The sequence below is a fragment of the Thermobia domestica genome, chromosome 2, assembly GCF_964235325.1.
Source record: "Thermobia domestica chromosome 2, izTheDome1.hap1.1, whole genome shotgun sequence".
Classification (NCBI taxonomy): domain Eukaryota; kingdom Metazoa; phylum Arthropoda; class Insecta; order Zygentoma; family Lepismatidae; genus Thermobia; species Thermobia domestica.
Window position 1 is genome coordinate 311,897,898 of NC_137455.1, and position 18,605 is coordinate 311,916,502.

The window sequence follows — 18,605 nt, forward strand, 5'->3', positions numbered from 1 at the left end:
TGGCGACAGATAAGCGGGCTCCGGGCCGCTCTTGGCGCCAGAGTTCTAATTGCGTCTGTTTCCTTCTTTACTTCAGTCGCCTGCACGCAAAACGCGAAACTTTGCCAGCCAGACAAATCTTTCGCGGAACGGTTTCCTTTCGTGTCTTGTGTCTTGACATTGTGTTCTGTATTGAGGTGTAGGTGGATAAAAGCTTTTCGTAGCTTGTTTGATCGAATGAAACGGGAATTGAGATGAATTTTCATCGTTCATACTGAATCGAAAAGCAAGCGATGAATTGTTTTTTGTGAAAGAAGGAAGCACTTTCTATATAAACTCGCTAACTTTAATGCCGCGTGGAAAAATAGATGTTTAGCTTCTGTGCAAGGCCGGAGCGGACTGGGTGTCGCCACTACACATGACCATTGCAGCGACTAGTCACAATTAAGATTCACATACATGGGCACAAAATGCAACAAATCATATTGCACTTGAATTTACAATTGAAGTGAAGGCATGCAATAGAAATCTGTACGAGTAATAGAGTTGAGTTCATTTAATTTGTTAGTTTTTTGCGGCTTCTTTTTACGTCCTCTTTCTAAGAGATAGTTATCAACAAAGTAAACTGAATGATGGGGGAAAGATTAAAAAAAAAGTTCCGTATTACATAGCGAATTAACATTGTACAACATGGAAGATATAAAAAATCAACACGCACATTGTAAATAAATGTAAAGTGTTGTATAGTGAATTTGCAATACCAAGATTCCCCTTTCCTGCGTATCTGATTGACGAAGAAAATAACCTTCAGTTCTGCAGTGGGTTGGGCTTTTATTTTGAAGGTCACTGTTTCGAGATCTGACCGCGGCGACGTAAGCTAACTAAAGGATGAATGAGATGTCTTCTCCTCAGGAATGTAATGGCGTTCTTCTGTTTATTATCATTTTTAAAAAGTAACTCATTTTTTTTTTTTTTTTTTTTTTTTTTTTTAATTTTGACAAACTAGATTGGTGGAATTGTTATTGATCAGTGCATACGTGTTTTCTTCCGGATTGAATATTCTGTCAATTTTATGTTAGTGTGTTTATATTCGTTGGAAATAGTTTTCCAGCCAGAGCCATTATACAGATGACGAAATGAAATAATGTAGAAATAATAAAATTTAGAATTTCAAGGACTTGTGTGTTTGAAATGAATCAACTGATTTTGGTGCTACGTTCTTGTTGGAGAGGGTTAGTTTTAACACAGGACATATCAGAAAATGCTTATAAGTTAGAATAGAGGATATTATTATTATTTGGCCAGTTGCTGTAAAAGGTCTTATATATTTATTTATTTGCCGAAAAGTGTATTTATTATAAGAGTAATGCCTATTGATTTGCGCACTCGTGGTTCTGAGCTAGATTCTCGGGAGATCATGTGTTTCTCGTCTCACATGCTATAGTGTCAGTGTTCATAAAGAACACTAAATCTGAATGAGCCTATGCAATTTTTCTTACATATATTTTTACGTTCTCTCGCCGCTTGTTTACTGGCTAACGTGCATGTTTGTTGTGCAAGGAGTGTCGGCATCCATTCCCAGTGGAGAAACCGTGAAATTTGAATCGTAGGTCCACGTCTCATGTAGCCTCGGTGCCGAAAAGGAGCGTTAAACTTCGTTTTTGGAAATTACCGTCCCTATTCGGTACTGAGGCTATGTGAGACGTGAACCTACAGTTTAATGTGAAATTCGAACCACATAAGCTTCCAACAGAAATCGAACTAGGGTCTCCATCACAGAAGGTAATAACACTTAACCATTTGATAGGGGACTCATTTGGAGTGAAGAGTCTCTGATTCAATCTCAGCCCATGCGAGTTTGTGGTGGACAGCATCGTGACTGAGTTTTTTCTAGATTGTCCCGTTTCCTCCCATATTCTTATACCAACAGTTGTTTCATAAAGACTAACTCATTAATATCTGCCTCCTTTAGCCCAAAGGGTGTTATCGTAGGACATTACATTAACATTTTCATTTTCACTACCCGTTAGCCACGAGGAAGACGAAAATATTACTAAGGGAATTGGTCACTTTAGCAGTGTCTGTTATCTACATGAATTTATGTTAACCATCTTTTAAAATTTTATAGAACTGCTAATTAAGTATTAGTTAATCTATATAACAAATACTTTTAAAATCGATTGTCAGAGTTCAAATTTCGTGTAGTTCACAGCAGTTTGGCCAGCCATAGCCCGTGGACAATAAAAGCATTGAGTTGTATTTATTTATGTGTTGAACATTATAAGCGAACCAAAAGCACATCCATGTGGATGATTCGAAAAGAATCGGTTTCCAGCTAATGCATTGTATAGTCGATAACCAGTTCAGATTTTGAAAGTACTTGTATATGAGAATAACTAAATAATTTTGGCAAAATTGATTTTTATTTTTTTAAATCTCTTGTTAGGCAATGTCCAAGCATATTATAATTATAGAAGCATTAAGCAACAATTTTTATTCAATAAGAGTGATTTTGTTCGATGCCATATAGATTAATAGGAACTTATTTTCATTGGTGTTGATGGTTCCATGCGTTCACCTCTGGTGCTTGGGATCCCAGGTTCGATCCCAGCCCCTGTCAAGTGAACTTTGTGGTGGAAAAACACCGTGTGCGTGGGTTTCCTCGGTTCTCCCGTTTCCTCCCACTTTCTTCATTCCACCATTTCATTCATTACTCATCATCACCGTCTCATTTAGCCTAACCGGCCTAATCGTGGGACGTAAAACACAAATATTTCATTTCATTTACAAAACGGATTTTCGATTGCATGTGAAAGAGTGTAAGAAAATAAACATTTCTTCAATTGGTGAATTGGAGCAGACGTTATTGACAGAAATTTGGAAATTGAAGTGAAAGTGAAGGAAACTGTGAGAATGAAGAGTAAGAAGTCACGAGGTGTAGTATTAGTTCATCGGTTGCTTTTAGTTGTAGATATTTCGAACTGGGAGTCTCTGCCAGGTAGCCAAGACGTAGGAGAGTGTACGGGGACTGTCTTATTCTTGTTTCTTGTGTAATAGGACATTGCCATACAGTGTTTCACTAAGTATATATTCTAACTCACATTGTCAGAGTTATTTGTATCGTGTCACACTCAGCGTGTAACACAGCAGCTATTAAAAGCTGGTTTACAGAATTGTGTTCCACAAGTACAAAATGAAAGATGGTATCTTGAGAGACTGGACAGGTCAGTTTTACCATCTTCTGCAGTTACTTTGATAGCATCCAGTTTCAGCACCCGAAGATGTATTAGACTGGACCTACTGATTCCAATTGATCCATTCACATCACCATTTGGTTATATATATTGGAGGAAATAGACACTGTGGCTCAGTGGTCGAGCACTCACCTTTTATATGAGAGGTCCGTGGTGTGATCCTACGCCATGTGACTTTGTGGTAGACAACATTGTATCCGTGAGATTTGTCAGGGTTCTCACGTTTTCCACATTGTCGTTCCACCAGACCCCTTTACCCCAAAGGGTATATTCGTGGGATGTTAAACGAGAAATTTCATTTCATTTTATATCCCGAATACATTACAACCATCGGGATCAAACTCGGAACCACACGAATGAATACAATAATAACCTAAAATTGTAATGTCTTTAATCATACAGTTTAAATTTTCCAGGAACCAAAGAAAGTTCCACATAAATATTATGTAAGTCCAACTTTTTATCTTAAAACATCTGTGTTAAGTTGAACAGACTTTGAAAGAACCGAAGTGTAACATGTACAATCCGCGGCAAAAAACCTGCAACATGAGCATATAAGTTCATTGTGAAATGACGAAGTCTTTTGCTCCAAAATAAGTGTGCACGGGAGGAGGCCGAGGTTTATCCTGGCGTGATTCGTTCCACTTAGACGTTATGTTCATTCCTTGTGCTGTTAGGCGTAGTTTCACAATAAACTTACATCCTCATGTTGCAGGTTTTTTGCCGCGAATTGTACAATATATACTTAGATACAATTTTATTTAGAGTATGGAGCAGTGGCGTATTTAGGGGGATGGCTTCCGGGCTTAAGCCCCCCCGAATCTTTCTTAGTATAGTAAAGTAAATAAAATATCTTGCAGAATTTTCACATTTTCAGGCAAAGCCCCCCCGAAAGTTAGCAAAGCCCCTCCCGAAACAAAATCGTAAATACGCCACTGGTATGGAGTGACACAATTAAAAACACTACATTTCTTTATTGGTATTCTTAAGGAATAGAGATAAACTAATTCACGAAAAAAGTGAGGGGAATCGTGACCCAGTGAGTGGTACAGTGCTTACCTCTGGTGCATGGGCCCCTGGTTCAATCCCCGCTCAAGTAAGTTTGTGGTGGACATAATCGTGTCCGTGGGTTTTCTCGGGATATTCCCGTTTCCTCCCACTTTCTCATTCCACCAAATCTTCCGTCGTCATTCACTTGCCTTAATCATCGTCTCATTTAGCCTGAAATTCATAATCGTGGGATGTTAAACTGAAATATTTCATTTCATTTTTATTTTAATTCACGAAATATATCTTATGCTTTATTCTGTTCAAAGAAACTAAAAATAAAACGTGGGAATACAATTTGTGGCACGCAGATGTTTTGTGAATGTATTGTTTAATTTATTTGAGCTCAGCATTCTTTCCCAGCACCGAGGAATTATGAGACTTGGATCTGAAGTCTCAGATGATATCCAAATCCCATGAAGCCTCATAGGAGTATGAATCCGGGTATGCCACCCTACATGAACCCTCACAGTAGTTCCCAATGATAAGTCTAACAACCTCGATGTGATTTTAATATAATGAGAAGAAAATAGAAATTGTCCAACTTCTTTCGTTTAAAGCGGAATTTCCTCAAATGCTGTGGCATATTCTCACTTATTTTGAATGAGGAGTTTATATACTAAGCTTCATACCCCTAATGTGTATACTAAGCTTCATACCCCTAATGTGTATACTAAGCTTCATACCCCTAATGTGTCTCTAATGTTAAGGGAATTATGGCAGTTTTGTTATAGCCTTTTTCTTCCTTTCTAAGGGAAATATCAATAAATGTAGGACGTCTTGAATTATTTTAAATGAAAAGTCCAAATACCAAATTTCATTTGTCTAATCTTGAAGGATTTCCATGTATGGTCATTCTATTATAATAATCCCATCTTTTTTATCTCTATGGGAAGTGTAAAAAGCGGTGAAACATCTCTAAGTCCATATACGAAATTTCATGTCTCTACCCTTCAGAGGTTCGGAGATATGGATATTATACTATAATAATTGCCATTCGTATTCCCTCCTTCCTTGTCGAGTTCCCTCCCCCCAAAAAAGAAAGAATCCTTCATTAGTGGTGCTTTACGTCACAAATCGTATGCACTATCAAAATTTCAAGTTTCTAGCTGAAGCAATTTGGCCTGGGCGTTGATCAATCAGTCGGAACTTCTCTTTGTATATAGAAATAAAATGGATACTCAAAGAGCAGTATCTTTTTTGCTTTATTATTATGGAATGGAAATAAACTAATGCACGAAATTATCTTACGCGTTATTGTGTTCAAAGAGACTAAAAATAAAACAGAGTGCAGTTTGTAGCACATATGTGTCTTGTGAATGTTTTGTTTTGCTTACTTGAGCTCAACATTATTTTCCAGCACCGAGGAATAATGAGTCTTGGATCTAAAATCTCAGATGGAATCCAAATCCCTCGAAGCCTCATAGGAGTATGAACCCGGGATATCCCACACAAAGGGCAAGAATCCTGACCATTGACCACGAGAAAGTTTGCAAATTACAATAAACAGTTGTTTATGTATTTACGAATTCATGATTTCAACCAAACAGATGGTTTGTTTTTGGGAGGATTTCATCCTAGCCAGATAGCTCAATTTGAAATACAATAATAAAAGATTGCTTTTATTCGTGTAAAACGAAACCATTTTTTTTGGGGGGGGGGGGAAATCATTTATTTCATGACGAGTAACAATAATAATCTTTTATTGAAAACGTTTTCATATTCATTTCTACATAATGTGCGTAATCTATATTGAACGAGGTACTGTCTTGTTGATCAACTACAATTATCAGTTGACGTAATAAGGAATCGTTAGATATGAAAGGAATCGTTAGATCGTTAGAAATCTAAGGAATCGTTAGATTTCTGTTCCGGAAATGAAACAGGATTTGAAAATGAACAGGATTAGTTCATCAGCTACTTTGGAATTTAGTGTAGCTATTATGTTATAATGTTTAAATCTTTAATATGATAGTTCTCAAGATCAGTAACTAGGCTGTTTTCAGATATTTATTTGGATGGTTTAGAGGGTTTTTTAAATATTTTTTTATGTGGGCTGAGGACCATTTTTATTGTCAAGAATGTTCTACTTACTACCGTAAATAATAATAATAATAATAATAATAAATCTGTAATAGCTATCGATTGGATTTGGTTTTAGCACCCCGTTCAGGAGGGGGCTATATGAGATGTGTACCTACACTTTAAAGTGGGATCCATACCACATTCGCTCCCACCGGGAATCGAACCCGAGTCTTCAACACCAAAGGCTCGTACGCTGTCTGCATAGCCACGAATAATAATTATTCGAATTTATATAATCTTTTCATTATTAAATTTTATAATCTGCATCTGTTCGAGGTTCTCAGTTGTATTGTGTAATACGCAAGTCACTTGAAATATATTCAACACATTTAAAAAAGTTCATTACTGATTTCTTTATGTCTGTATGCATGTAGGCGCGCGCGCGCGCGCGCGTGTGTGTGTGTATGTTATTTGCGATTTTTTCAATTTTGAGCCCTCAATTCGACAGAGCATCAAAAACTATCTGAAAGAAGTGATGGAATTTTTCGCGTCACTCTTACTGTTCCCGAGATATTGGACAAAATAGTTCGGATTTCTGGAGATATAATGACCCATATCTCGGGAACCATAAGTCAGAGATATTTTTCAATTTTGAGCATTTGTCTTCGTAAAACACCATATCTTAGAACGTGTTAACGGAACTCTTTAAACAAAACATGTAGAAAAAAAATTAGTACTCAAAGATAGATATATTACAAGAATTGTTTAATGAGTAAAATAATAAAGTACATAGAACAATTGAGGTAGGTGAGCGCAACAGTAGTCTAACCCACATTCTTAAAAATGGAGAAAAATCAAGTTAAACACATGTAGTTTTTTGTACAATACAGTATATACAGTATATGTACAATGTATGACACATTCAACCGCTTGTGGTTGCTTTTGGTATATTGTACGAAAAGCATATGTCACTCTTACTGTTCCCGAGATATTGGACAAAATAGTTCGGATTTCTGGAGATATAATGACCCATATCTCGGGAACCATAAGTCAGAGATATTTTTCAATTTTGAGCATTTGTCTTCGTAAAACACCATATCTTAGAACGTGTTAACGGAACTCTTTAAACAAAACATGTAGAAAAAAAATTAGTACTCAAAGATAGATATATTACAAGAATTGTTTAATGAGTAAAATAATAAAGTACATAGAACAATTGAGGTAGGTGAGCGCAACAGTAGTCTAACCCACATTCTTAAAAATGGAGAAAAATCAAGTTAAACACATGTAGTTTTTTGTACAATACAGTATATACAGTATATGTACAATGTATGACACATTCAACCGCTTGTGGTTGCTTTTGGTATATTGTACGAAAAGCATATGTCACTCTTACTGTTCCCGAGATATTGGACAAAATAGTTCGGATTTCTGGAGATATAATGACCCATATCTCGGGAACCATAAGTCAGAGATATTTTTCAATTTTGAGCATTTGTCTTCGTAAAACACCATATCTTAGAACGTGTTAACGGAACTCTTTAAACAAAACATGTAGAAAAAAAATTAGTACTCAAAGATAGATATATTACAAGAATTGTTTAATGAGTAAAATAATAAAGTACATAGAACAATTGAGGTAGGTGAGCGCAACAGTAGTCTAACCCACATTCTTAAAAATGGAGAAAAATCAAGTTAAACACATGTAGTTTTTTGTACAATACAGTATATACAGTATATGTACAATGTATGACACATTCAACCGCTTGTGGTTGCTTTTGGTATATTGTACGAAAAGCATATGTCACTCTTACTGTTCCCGAGATATTGGACAAAATAGTTCGGATTTCTGGAGATATAATGACCCATATCTCGGGAACCATAAGTCAGAGATATTTTTCAATTTTGAGCATTTGTCTTCGTAAAACACCATATCTTAGAACGTGTTAACGGAACTCTTTAAACAAAACATGTAGAAAAAAAATTAGTACTCAAAGATAGATATATTACAAGAATTGTTTAATGAGTAAAATAATAAAGTACATAGAACAATTGAGGTAGGTGAGCGCAACAGTAGTCTAACCCACATTCTTAAAAATGGAGAAAAATCAAGTTAAACACATGTAGTTTTTTGTACAATACAGTATATACAGTATATGTACAATGTATGACACATTCAACCGCTTGTGGTTGCTTTTGGTATATTGTACGAAAAGCATATGTTTAACTTTAACTTGAATTTTCTCCACTTTTAAAAAAATGTGGGTTAGACCACTGTTGCGCTCACCTACCTCAATTGGTATAAGGCATGTAGAAGTTAAGAAAAATTAATTCTTTTTCAGTTCGTTCTGGCAGTGCCTTTGGAGCATTCTCAACTGTTTTTTTCTGTCTTTTTTTTTTAACACTAATGTTGAATTTTGGGAGGACAGCAGGACAAGAGAACCTCGAGGGCCACAACTTGACACATTGGTTAAGGATAAAGAAAACTGATTTATTTTATGTGTTTTCGTTATATAGTAATATACAAAATGGCACATTGGATTAACCAACCATTTCCAAATAGCCAATGTATCAGGTATTAGCTGGCTTATACAATCAGGGCCAGGAGAGAGAATAGGTTGAGCAAAGACGGGAAAACAAAGTAAATGAAATGAAATTAAAACATGGCAGTGTTCGATTAATTAGTCATGCATCCACTTGTAGTGTATTTACAAAACATTCGATTATGCCTTGCTTGCTGTCTTGTCCTTGCTCTTTTACTGTGATTTACTGGGAATACGAGCAGCAAAGTGTAATTTTAAAGAGTGTCCAGTTAAGAAATGACTAGTATAGACTCAATATCCATGTGATCTCAGTAAAATGAAGCTTATTGGTCATTCGTGAGGTTTGTGTTTTGCGCCCTTAAGCAACATCACATGGATAAAAAGGACAGGGCCTGCTGTTGGTGTGGGCTCTGAACCACAACTGGGGCTTGGATCCAGTGCAGTTGATGGGCGCACAGACCATCATGCAAAATCAAAGATTGTTCTCCCTATACTGTCTCATCTTTAAACATTGTTTCTCCATACATATTCCCTCCCCCCAGAGGAAAGGTTAATTGAGATTACACTTTTGTCCAGGGCTAAGGGCACCGATCCTGGGGAGCCCAGGCCTCCCAATGCTCATTGGACCCGCCGCATTTAATTTATGAATATATAATATTTGTCAATTTGAATTCAGTTCGTCTCAAATTCCTCATATATGCCGTCTGCAAACAAACATACATCTAAACGGGCCCTTCCAAAGTTAGAGAAATCGGCGCCCTTGTCCATTTTTTTAATAGCAAATAGTGTTTCAGTTCATCCCCCCTTATATTTTGATCTTCCCCCCACGGACATAATTTATGAAAGCCTGCTTTCAAGAGGCCATATCGCCCACATGTATTACAGGACCATGCTGCCAGTCTCAGCACTTGCCTTTCGTATTTGTATGCAAAGTCGTAACACACTAACCTTTTTCTCAATCAAGCAAGAACCAATTTACTGTCTATTGTATCTTTTAAAGTTTCAGTCACATGAATATACTCCGGGACTAAGGGAAATGGGGATGTTAATAAGGAACGAAATGGTGTAATGGAAAAAATGCAAGAACCACGAGAAAAGTCATGTGCACGGTGTTTGTCCACCACAGAGACCACTTGTGGCACATTAAATATTATTTGTTGTATTTTTTAACAATCCATATATACAGTTAATTATATTTATACTTCCTACCGTGTGGATCATGACCAAAAATGCATTGATTAGTGAAGCTAGAGCACTTCGTAACGTGACTTACCGTAGCCGTTTGCTGTGTTAACATGTTCGACAGTTGTTTGAAGTTTTAGGAGAGATTCATTGATTTTTTTCCTTCTTTCTACTAACCTTTAGACGAGGCCACTCATGTTGTTAGTCGTGGCCGGCCTCTTCATTCAACACTGAAGGCTAAACGAGAGAAGCGACGGAAGAGTATTTACATTGAAATTGGGTAATGAAGGTGCAATATTTGCAGACGATAGAAGGAACTTGTATTATGTTACATGCTGTGTGTAGGAAATAAAACTATGATCTGACATCTGTATGGTAAAATTATAGAAATTTATGGAGGTAGAATAATATTATATACATAAAAAGGAATAGGCATGCCCATAGACAAAAGTATCTTGTATTTGTAATGTACTAACTAACTTGTAAGTTGTCCTAAAAAACTATTATTTGAACAATTTCCGTATTCGAATTTGCTTTCTTTCATATTTTACTACATTACTGAGTGAGTGAGTGAGCGTAAAGCCGAATAAGAGAACTGTTTTTGATTATACGTTAGTTAGAGGTCTGCACGGGCCGGAATGTTTATCCCGGACCCGGCCTGGCCCGTGAATTTACAATATGAGACCCGACCCGAGTCCGAAATTTCTTTTACCATTTAGGCCCGAGCTCGTGTGGTAATCAAATGAGCCCGAAGTAAGCCCGAATTACAGAAACTTAATAATTAACGCAAAGTTGTATTTTTATTTACAGCAATTAGAGGTTTAATTTTGCAGTTGTGCTTTAAAAGTTCTCCAGAAAAAACTTTGAATATATATATATATATATATATATATATATATATATATATATATATATATATATATATATATATATATATATATATATATATATATATATATATATATATCTTTGTACAGTATATTTACAAAGTTAGGCCCGAAAAGGCCAGAGAAATACTGTTGTATATTTAAAAATTTATGGCCGGGCTTTGCCGTATATGCTTTGTAAGCCCGAGCCCGTGCAGACTTCTAAAGTCAGTGCAGCCCTCCATTTTTTCTGTTATGTCCACCCAAAATTAAGTAGTGGCTACCTTTAAGTTTAACCAATGATTTTCTCTTCTTTGGTCGTAATATCTTCCCTGTCTCCGCAACCAATAATAAATAAATAAATAAAAAACATATCTAGATAATTATTCAGTAAATATTTCTGCCCCCTCCCCTAAATGCAGTACTGGAGAATGCTTTAAAGCCTTTACCAGAATTCATTAGATCTTTTTGGTACTTGTGTAGTGTATGAAAAATAATAATAATAATAATTCATGAAAATTGCCAACCGTACCCCCTACAAATCAATGATTACCTCCCTCGGAATGCTGTAGTCATTCTAAGGGGGGAGAGAGAGAGAGAAAAATAAAATATGAACTATTTTCGGCGAATTGCTTTTAGTGTTAGATGGAAACCTAAATCAATTTTAGATGAAAAAGGTTAGAAATATCTTTGCCCCTCACTAAATTGCACATAACGCTAAGCATAAAAATGTAAAACTTACGGGGGTCATAAAGTCATAAATTAACCCTCGGAAATTAGCATACTACCTTTGGATAGTTGCTACCCTTCACAGAGAGGGATATGAAATATTCCACAAGATTTTCTCATTGAATAATCATTCTTTTTATTAAATTTTCAATGAATATTTTTTTCCTCCCCTGCAAACTCTTTCCCCATCTTGTCTCCAAAAGTTTCAAATGGTTTATTATTTTGTAGGAAATCTACAAGGGCTTGATACTGCTAGGGAACCCAGAATTAGAGAAAATGTTCGAATTCATGAATTTATACTCCCCCAAATTACTGATAATTCTCTGCGTTTCAAGGTACCACCCTCTAGGCACTTCTGCATCAGTGTAGAATTGAACCCTTATGTATCAGTAATGGCCTGCTGTAATAGTTTAACCTTTGTATTGTTTTTATAGTTGAATATTCACAATTGCATGAGAGATAGAGAAGTGAGACAGGTGTACGCGAGGGAACTGTAACAAACATTTGATGATGATTACGGAGGATAATGATTTAATTGCTTACACTTTCGTTTTTCTTTTAAATACTTGGAGAGCTGCATGCAATGCGAGATTACATGTAAAGATATGCGCCGCTACCTTGTCCCTTGTGCAATTTGCTATATTTAAAAACAGTTGGTGAGGGGGGGGGAGGTTGTGCGTGTTGGTTGGGAAGAGAATCAACATCTGCTTCTGTATAGCTGTTCCATTACATTAATTATATTCTGTACATGTAAATACCGAATCATGTATCAGTGCAAATGAAGGACAATATTGAATTTTGAGATTTAGATCAATAAAGATAGAGGAACACTGTTCTTCATGAGTAGATTCGGAATTATACAGTGCTACTCTGTCATTTGTATTTTGAAGTTCTTGTTACGCATCATGCGTTTTTAGTCATGCATCTTACGGAAGTTTTTAAAGTTCTAGGCGGAAGTAAGGCTCTGTAAACTTTAGTCTCTATAACGAAAAAGAGCAATATTCCATTTTAAAAAGACCATTCTTTCTAATTTGTAATCATGTCCTTTGTTTCCACAAATAAGTATTTGTTGTGCTCCTTCGTAAACGAGGATCCTAGTTTATCAGTGAGGTACTTGACTCGGATAAGTCTGGTCGCGGTTCGGATTCTTTTAACGGTGGTCCTGTTTCATAGCATTGGTGTTTATCATTAGACCCCAGTCAACAAACAAAACAGATAATTTATATACATATACATACACATAGACTATAGCTATTAATATCAGAATGGCTATAGCTATTGATGACTGGAACGTTAAAAAAAATTATACTGTAGCTCTGTGGCGTATATACGATTTTGTTTCGGGGAAATTTGCTAACTTTATTCCTGGAAATGTGAAAATTCTGCAAGACATTTCATGTACTTTAATATTGTAAATAAAATGTCGAGGGGGGCTTAAGCCCGAACCTCCCTTAAATACACCACTGCTGTAGCTATTTATTGTGCAACATATGCAAAGGACGATTTCGTTTGGTATTTTTTTTTTTATTACTTAATTCAGTTTCGTGTATTACATTCTTATTGAGCCAATTTGGCAGATTTATTTATTTATTTACAAATGGGACGAGAAATTCGGCATTTCATTCTTTCTGACGAAGCTTGACGGCTTCTTGTATTCTAAGGGAACAGTAAAGGTTCATTGCCCCTACAAAATAGTGAATTGCACCACCTACCTTTCGCGCGCAATTGAATGCAACAGTTTTTCTTTCTTTTTTTCTCTCTCTCTGCACAAACACATTTGTGTATAGAATTCTCTTTTGAAATTAAAATAACTGAGAGTTTGAAACAGTCTTAATATTATTATGAAACATTGATTGCTACCCATACAGAGCAGGTTGTATAATTTTTGCATTGAAATTGAAACTTTTCACTAACGATTACCAATGGTCCCGCCACGTTCCTTAGACGGTGATTATTGTCCGTAATTCCTTTCATTGATATTTGACAGGTTCCATAGATAAGATGAAAGATCACCCACTCCCATCTATGAATCATTTCAAATGAATACAAATTAGTAGAAAATGAAAATGAAATGAAATCTTTGAGTTTTACGTCCCACGGTTATGCCGGTTAGGCTAAAGGAGACGGTGATGATGAATAATGAATGAAATGAAGAAAGTGGGAGAACCCCGAGAAAACCCACGCACACAGTGTTTGTCCACAACAAAGTTCACTTGGCAGGGGCTGGGATCGAACCCGGGACCCCAAGCACCAGATGTGAACGCTCTACCACTCGCCCCTACAAATTAATAGAACAGTTTATCAAGGATAAATAGAATGCTACACAGTGCACTTTTTAAAAATTAAATTGTTGATGTATCTGATGAATCAATGCATCATATGTTCAACAGGAAGTATTGTAGTGCATCTTTCGTGTGTAATAACTAATATTAATTTCCCCTCTTAAATTCAATTACCAAGAAGAATAACCTGGAGTAAGTACAGAATTGCATAAAATAAAATTTGATCGCGTAATTGCACATCATGTGAAATACTTATCTACAGCATACACATGATTTTGCTCTTGTCGATTCCAGTAATACGTTAAATTGGATGTGTGAGTGTTTTCGCGTGGCTCATTGGCAATCAGGCATTTTCATGTGCGTGGTTTCATATTCAGTATTTCCCGTTGGGATTCAAGATTTTTCTGCGTTGACCCAGCATCATACAATCAATTGGGAGCTATTTCAGTAATACAAAATCGTACTGTAGGTCAAGAAAGCTTGAAATATGATGTTGAGAGTAAGGAAACTGGACTAGATTGAGAATATTAGGATTTGGAAATATTACGTAAATATTGCTTTATTGTATTTTATTAAAATATTCAGTTTCAATTAGATTAGAATTTGTAGTTTAACGTATTTCCATACTTTAATTAGTATTTAATGTTCCAGGTACAGTGTGTTGGGCAACAATCAGTGGCGTATTTAAGGGGAGGTTTCCGAGCTTAAGCCCCCCGAAATTTAATTTACTATTTTAAAATAAATGAAATATGTTGCAGAATTTTTATATTTCCAGAAATAAAGTTAACAAAGCCCCTCTGAAACAAAATCGTAAATACGCCACTGGCAACAGTAATAGCATATATATATATATATATATATATATATATATATATATATATATATATATATATATATATATATATATATCAACAAAAATATTAACAGAGAGTTACGTAACAATATTTACAACCTAATTTTGCACAATATGAATCGGAAAATTCTTTCAGGGGGAGATATGTAATGGTATATATATGTCGGTTGAATTCAGTTGGAAGTCTGTACATGAGCCACCTTTAGATTAGTGTCGAAAGTTGAGGGTTAGGAAGATGGAATAGACTCGAATTACGCATAGTGCAACTGGTTACTCTAAAGTTAAGTATGGAGAGTGCAGAATGGCATGTTAATTTTCCATTATGAAGAAACACGATTTTTTTTTTCTTGTGACAAGCACTGTATGATGCAGTATTGAGTATTTTAATGATAGCTTCATTACTTGGCATACGTAATTCTTGAACTTTGTTACGAATAATGGCAAAAAGATGTTGAGAACATTGTTTAGCTTGGAAAGATGTGTGGAATAGACCATAGACCAAACAAGCGAGCAGTGTTCCACTGCAAAAGAAATCAAGGCCATTACGGTTTTAACTATGACGAAGAACTTAAGTGTAGACTAAAAGCAGGGAATTCGTGCTATTATTCAGTTCAAAACCTTTGTCGTCGCGAATTCTGTCGAGGAATTTGAAGCTTGAAATATATAAGGCGATAATCATGGTTGTTGTCCCACATGGCTGCGAAACTTGGTCTCTCATACATAGCTGACAATATTTGAGAACACGATCCTGAGACTAATATTCGAATCCAGGAGGAACGGGAATGAGCAATGACGGAAACTTCATAACGAGGAACTGTACAATTTATACCGTTTACCAAACACAGTTAGAATCTAGTCCAGAAGGCTCAAGTGGGCAGTCACGTAACCAGAATTGAAGAAAGTAGGAACGCTTTCAAAGTTTAGACTGGAAGTCCAATCGGAAGACGACCATTAGAAGACTAGGCGCAGATGGGAGGACAGTATTAAGATGGATCTCACAGAAGTAAGAATAAAGTAGCAACTGAATCCAATTGGCTAAGGATAGAAGTTAATGGAGAGCTTTTGTGAACGTGACATTGGACCTCTTGGTTCCATAGAGTTAGTTAGTTAAATGGCACTTATTATACTTACATGTAATATGAGTTGAGTTGAGTTGATTTTGGGTTTATCGTCCCACTCAGCAGCGAGGCTATATTGAGACGTGGACCTACTGATTAACGTGGAATCCGAACCACATTAGCTCCCGCCAGGAATCGAACCCGGGTCTCCCACGCCAATACATGCAATATGAGTAGTTCTGTTACTATTATTATTATTATTATTATTATTATTATTATTATTATTATTATTATTATTATTATTATTATTATTATTATTATTATTATTATTATTATTCGATGTTTTGTATGACAAGAATAAGAATTAAATATAACAAAGCGACTGAGTAAATGTAAATAAGATCTTTTTGCGCTTAATGCCCTACGATTATGGGCTGATACGGTGATAATAATGAGTGACATGGTGGTATAAAGAAAATGGGAGGAAATGGGAAAACTGAGAAAACTCACGTTCACGGTGTTTGCCGACTACAAAGCCTACTTGGTGTTAACAGGGGCGAACCAGGAACCCCATGCATCAGAGGCGAATACCGTGAACACTGAGCCACGGCAACCCCAAAATAAAGAATGGACGCGCTTGTTGATTACCTTTATGTTTTTTTTTTTTTTAACTGCTTTTTGTGGGATTGAGTACTTGCCGCTCGGGACTCTTGTGTTTTTGTCTCTTAATAGATGGATAGAACAAAAGCTAGCGGTATTTCTTCTTGATGCCGTGTTTCCACCAAACGTACTGAAATATTTTCCGTTCCAGTTAACTTGGGAGAGTTCTTTGTTTCGGTAGTGGAGTGGGAGTGACAGCAGTAATTGTTATTCATTGTACACACGAACGAAATGAAGGTATTATTTGTGGAAAGAGTGTGCCAGGTCTTTCTTCCACTCTGTTTCACTGTAGGAAGAAATCTACTGGAGAAATTTCTACAAAAGTAGGTTCTTTAGTCGGAGAAAACAAAAAAAGCCAAATTTAATGAAACTTAATTGCATGCATTAATATACAATAAAGTTCGATTATTTATTTGTGTATACCTTTATTTGTCTTAAATTGAAAATTTTGATGTTTAAATAATGAGCGATCAAAATTATATTTTTGTCATATTAAAACATTCAGTGTACCCAAATTCCGTTGCTGACTGGAATGTTGCATCAAATTATGATGTGCTTGAAATTCATGTTTCAATACATACCTACTTCTTTACATATATATATTGTTTTACAAACAGTAAAATTTTAACTTTTTTTATTTTAAAAAAATAATAATTACCAGGAGTTACGAAAATTCTACATCAAATGCAAAATATTAAGTCATATCGAGGACATGACGTTAGGAACCTGATCCTTTCCGAAATATTATAGGCTATATATATGAAATATAAAATCTAAAATTATGAACTCTGGACTAGTACTCTGTACTTCTCAGATCCACATCAGGATACTAACTTCTCCACCTTCCCTTTCCTTTATACAATGAAACTTGCCCAATTTGGCCCACATTGATTCCACAAATGCTGTCCAAGTTAAGAAAAGTCTAATATGGTACCATATTATGTTCGCCCATGGCAAGAAGATGTTCAAGATGGAGAAATAATCAGCTTAAAACTAATTTTTTACCTTTTTCGAATTCTATTTTGGTTTGCAATTCACCATAATAAGTAAAATGAATATACACATCCTTTGCTATGCAATACATAAAAATATTATCTACGATGAATCACTTGTTTTTAATGTGTAATTTTGGTCATTACAGAGTGGATTTTCCATAGATGAATGCATTTGTTTCCTAATATTGACTCATAATGAATTGCTCAGTAGACAACAATTTCAATGGTGATATAAACATTATATTGAATGTTGATAGCAGAACAATTAATATCGCATAGCATTGTTTGTTTAGACAATGGATATTGTTTTGTCTTACGTATATAATCTGTGTAGCAATGGGGACCCGCAGCGGGGAGCAAGAAGAACAATACTCCTCTCTGGATTTTCAGTTCTTCGAAATACATGTCAAAACATTAGATTTGATTACTTATACAGTATGTAATGTATTTAATGTAGTTAATAAGGGTATGCATTGGGCATCAATAATACTTGTTTTACATAATTGTTTATTATGTGCAAGAAGATCAAATCAAAATAAACAATTATTAGTCTATGACTGAGAATATAATATATTATTCATAGTTCATGCGCTTTATCAAATACTTGTAAATATTGACTATGTTCTCTATTTTTTTAAAAGTAGGGTTATAGCAGTTTTAGTTGTGTGTAATTTGTAAATGAAATTAAAATATTTCAGTTTAACGTTCCACGATTATATGATCTTTAGGCTAAGGGAGACTATGATTAAGGCAAGTGAATGACAGTGGAAGATATGGTGGAATGAGAAAGTGGGAGGAAACGGGAGTACACCTAGAAAATACCCAGACAAAATATTGTCCACCAGAAACAACGTGGCCGGGGATCGAACAGGGGCCTACGCACTAGAGGTAAGCGCTGAGGAAACATGTCCCCATTGTGTGTGATTTGTCTGTAATTTTAATATTAAAGATGCTTTTTGTTTGAAAAATCGATAGTGTTGTCATCCAGAATTTTTCCGGAATCTGAATAATTTTGACCACCCCTAATAAAAATCTAAGCTGTTTCCGCGTACAGTCTTTAAGAAGATGAAGATACTGGATACATGAAATTATTGGAAAGAAAAATCAGACGTTTGTAATTTTTATCACTGCA

At 35.5% G+C, this 18,605-nt stretch overlaps 1 protein-coding gene across 1 annotated transcript in view; it reads left to right on the top strand.

The window, feature by feature from the left end:
• The window catches only part of Dad (Daughters against dpp), a 70,720-nt gene that overhangs the window by 21,713 nt on the left and 30,402 nt on the right, over window positions 1-18,605 (top strand). The window lies entirely within an intron of this gene.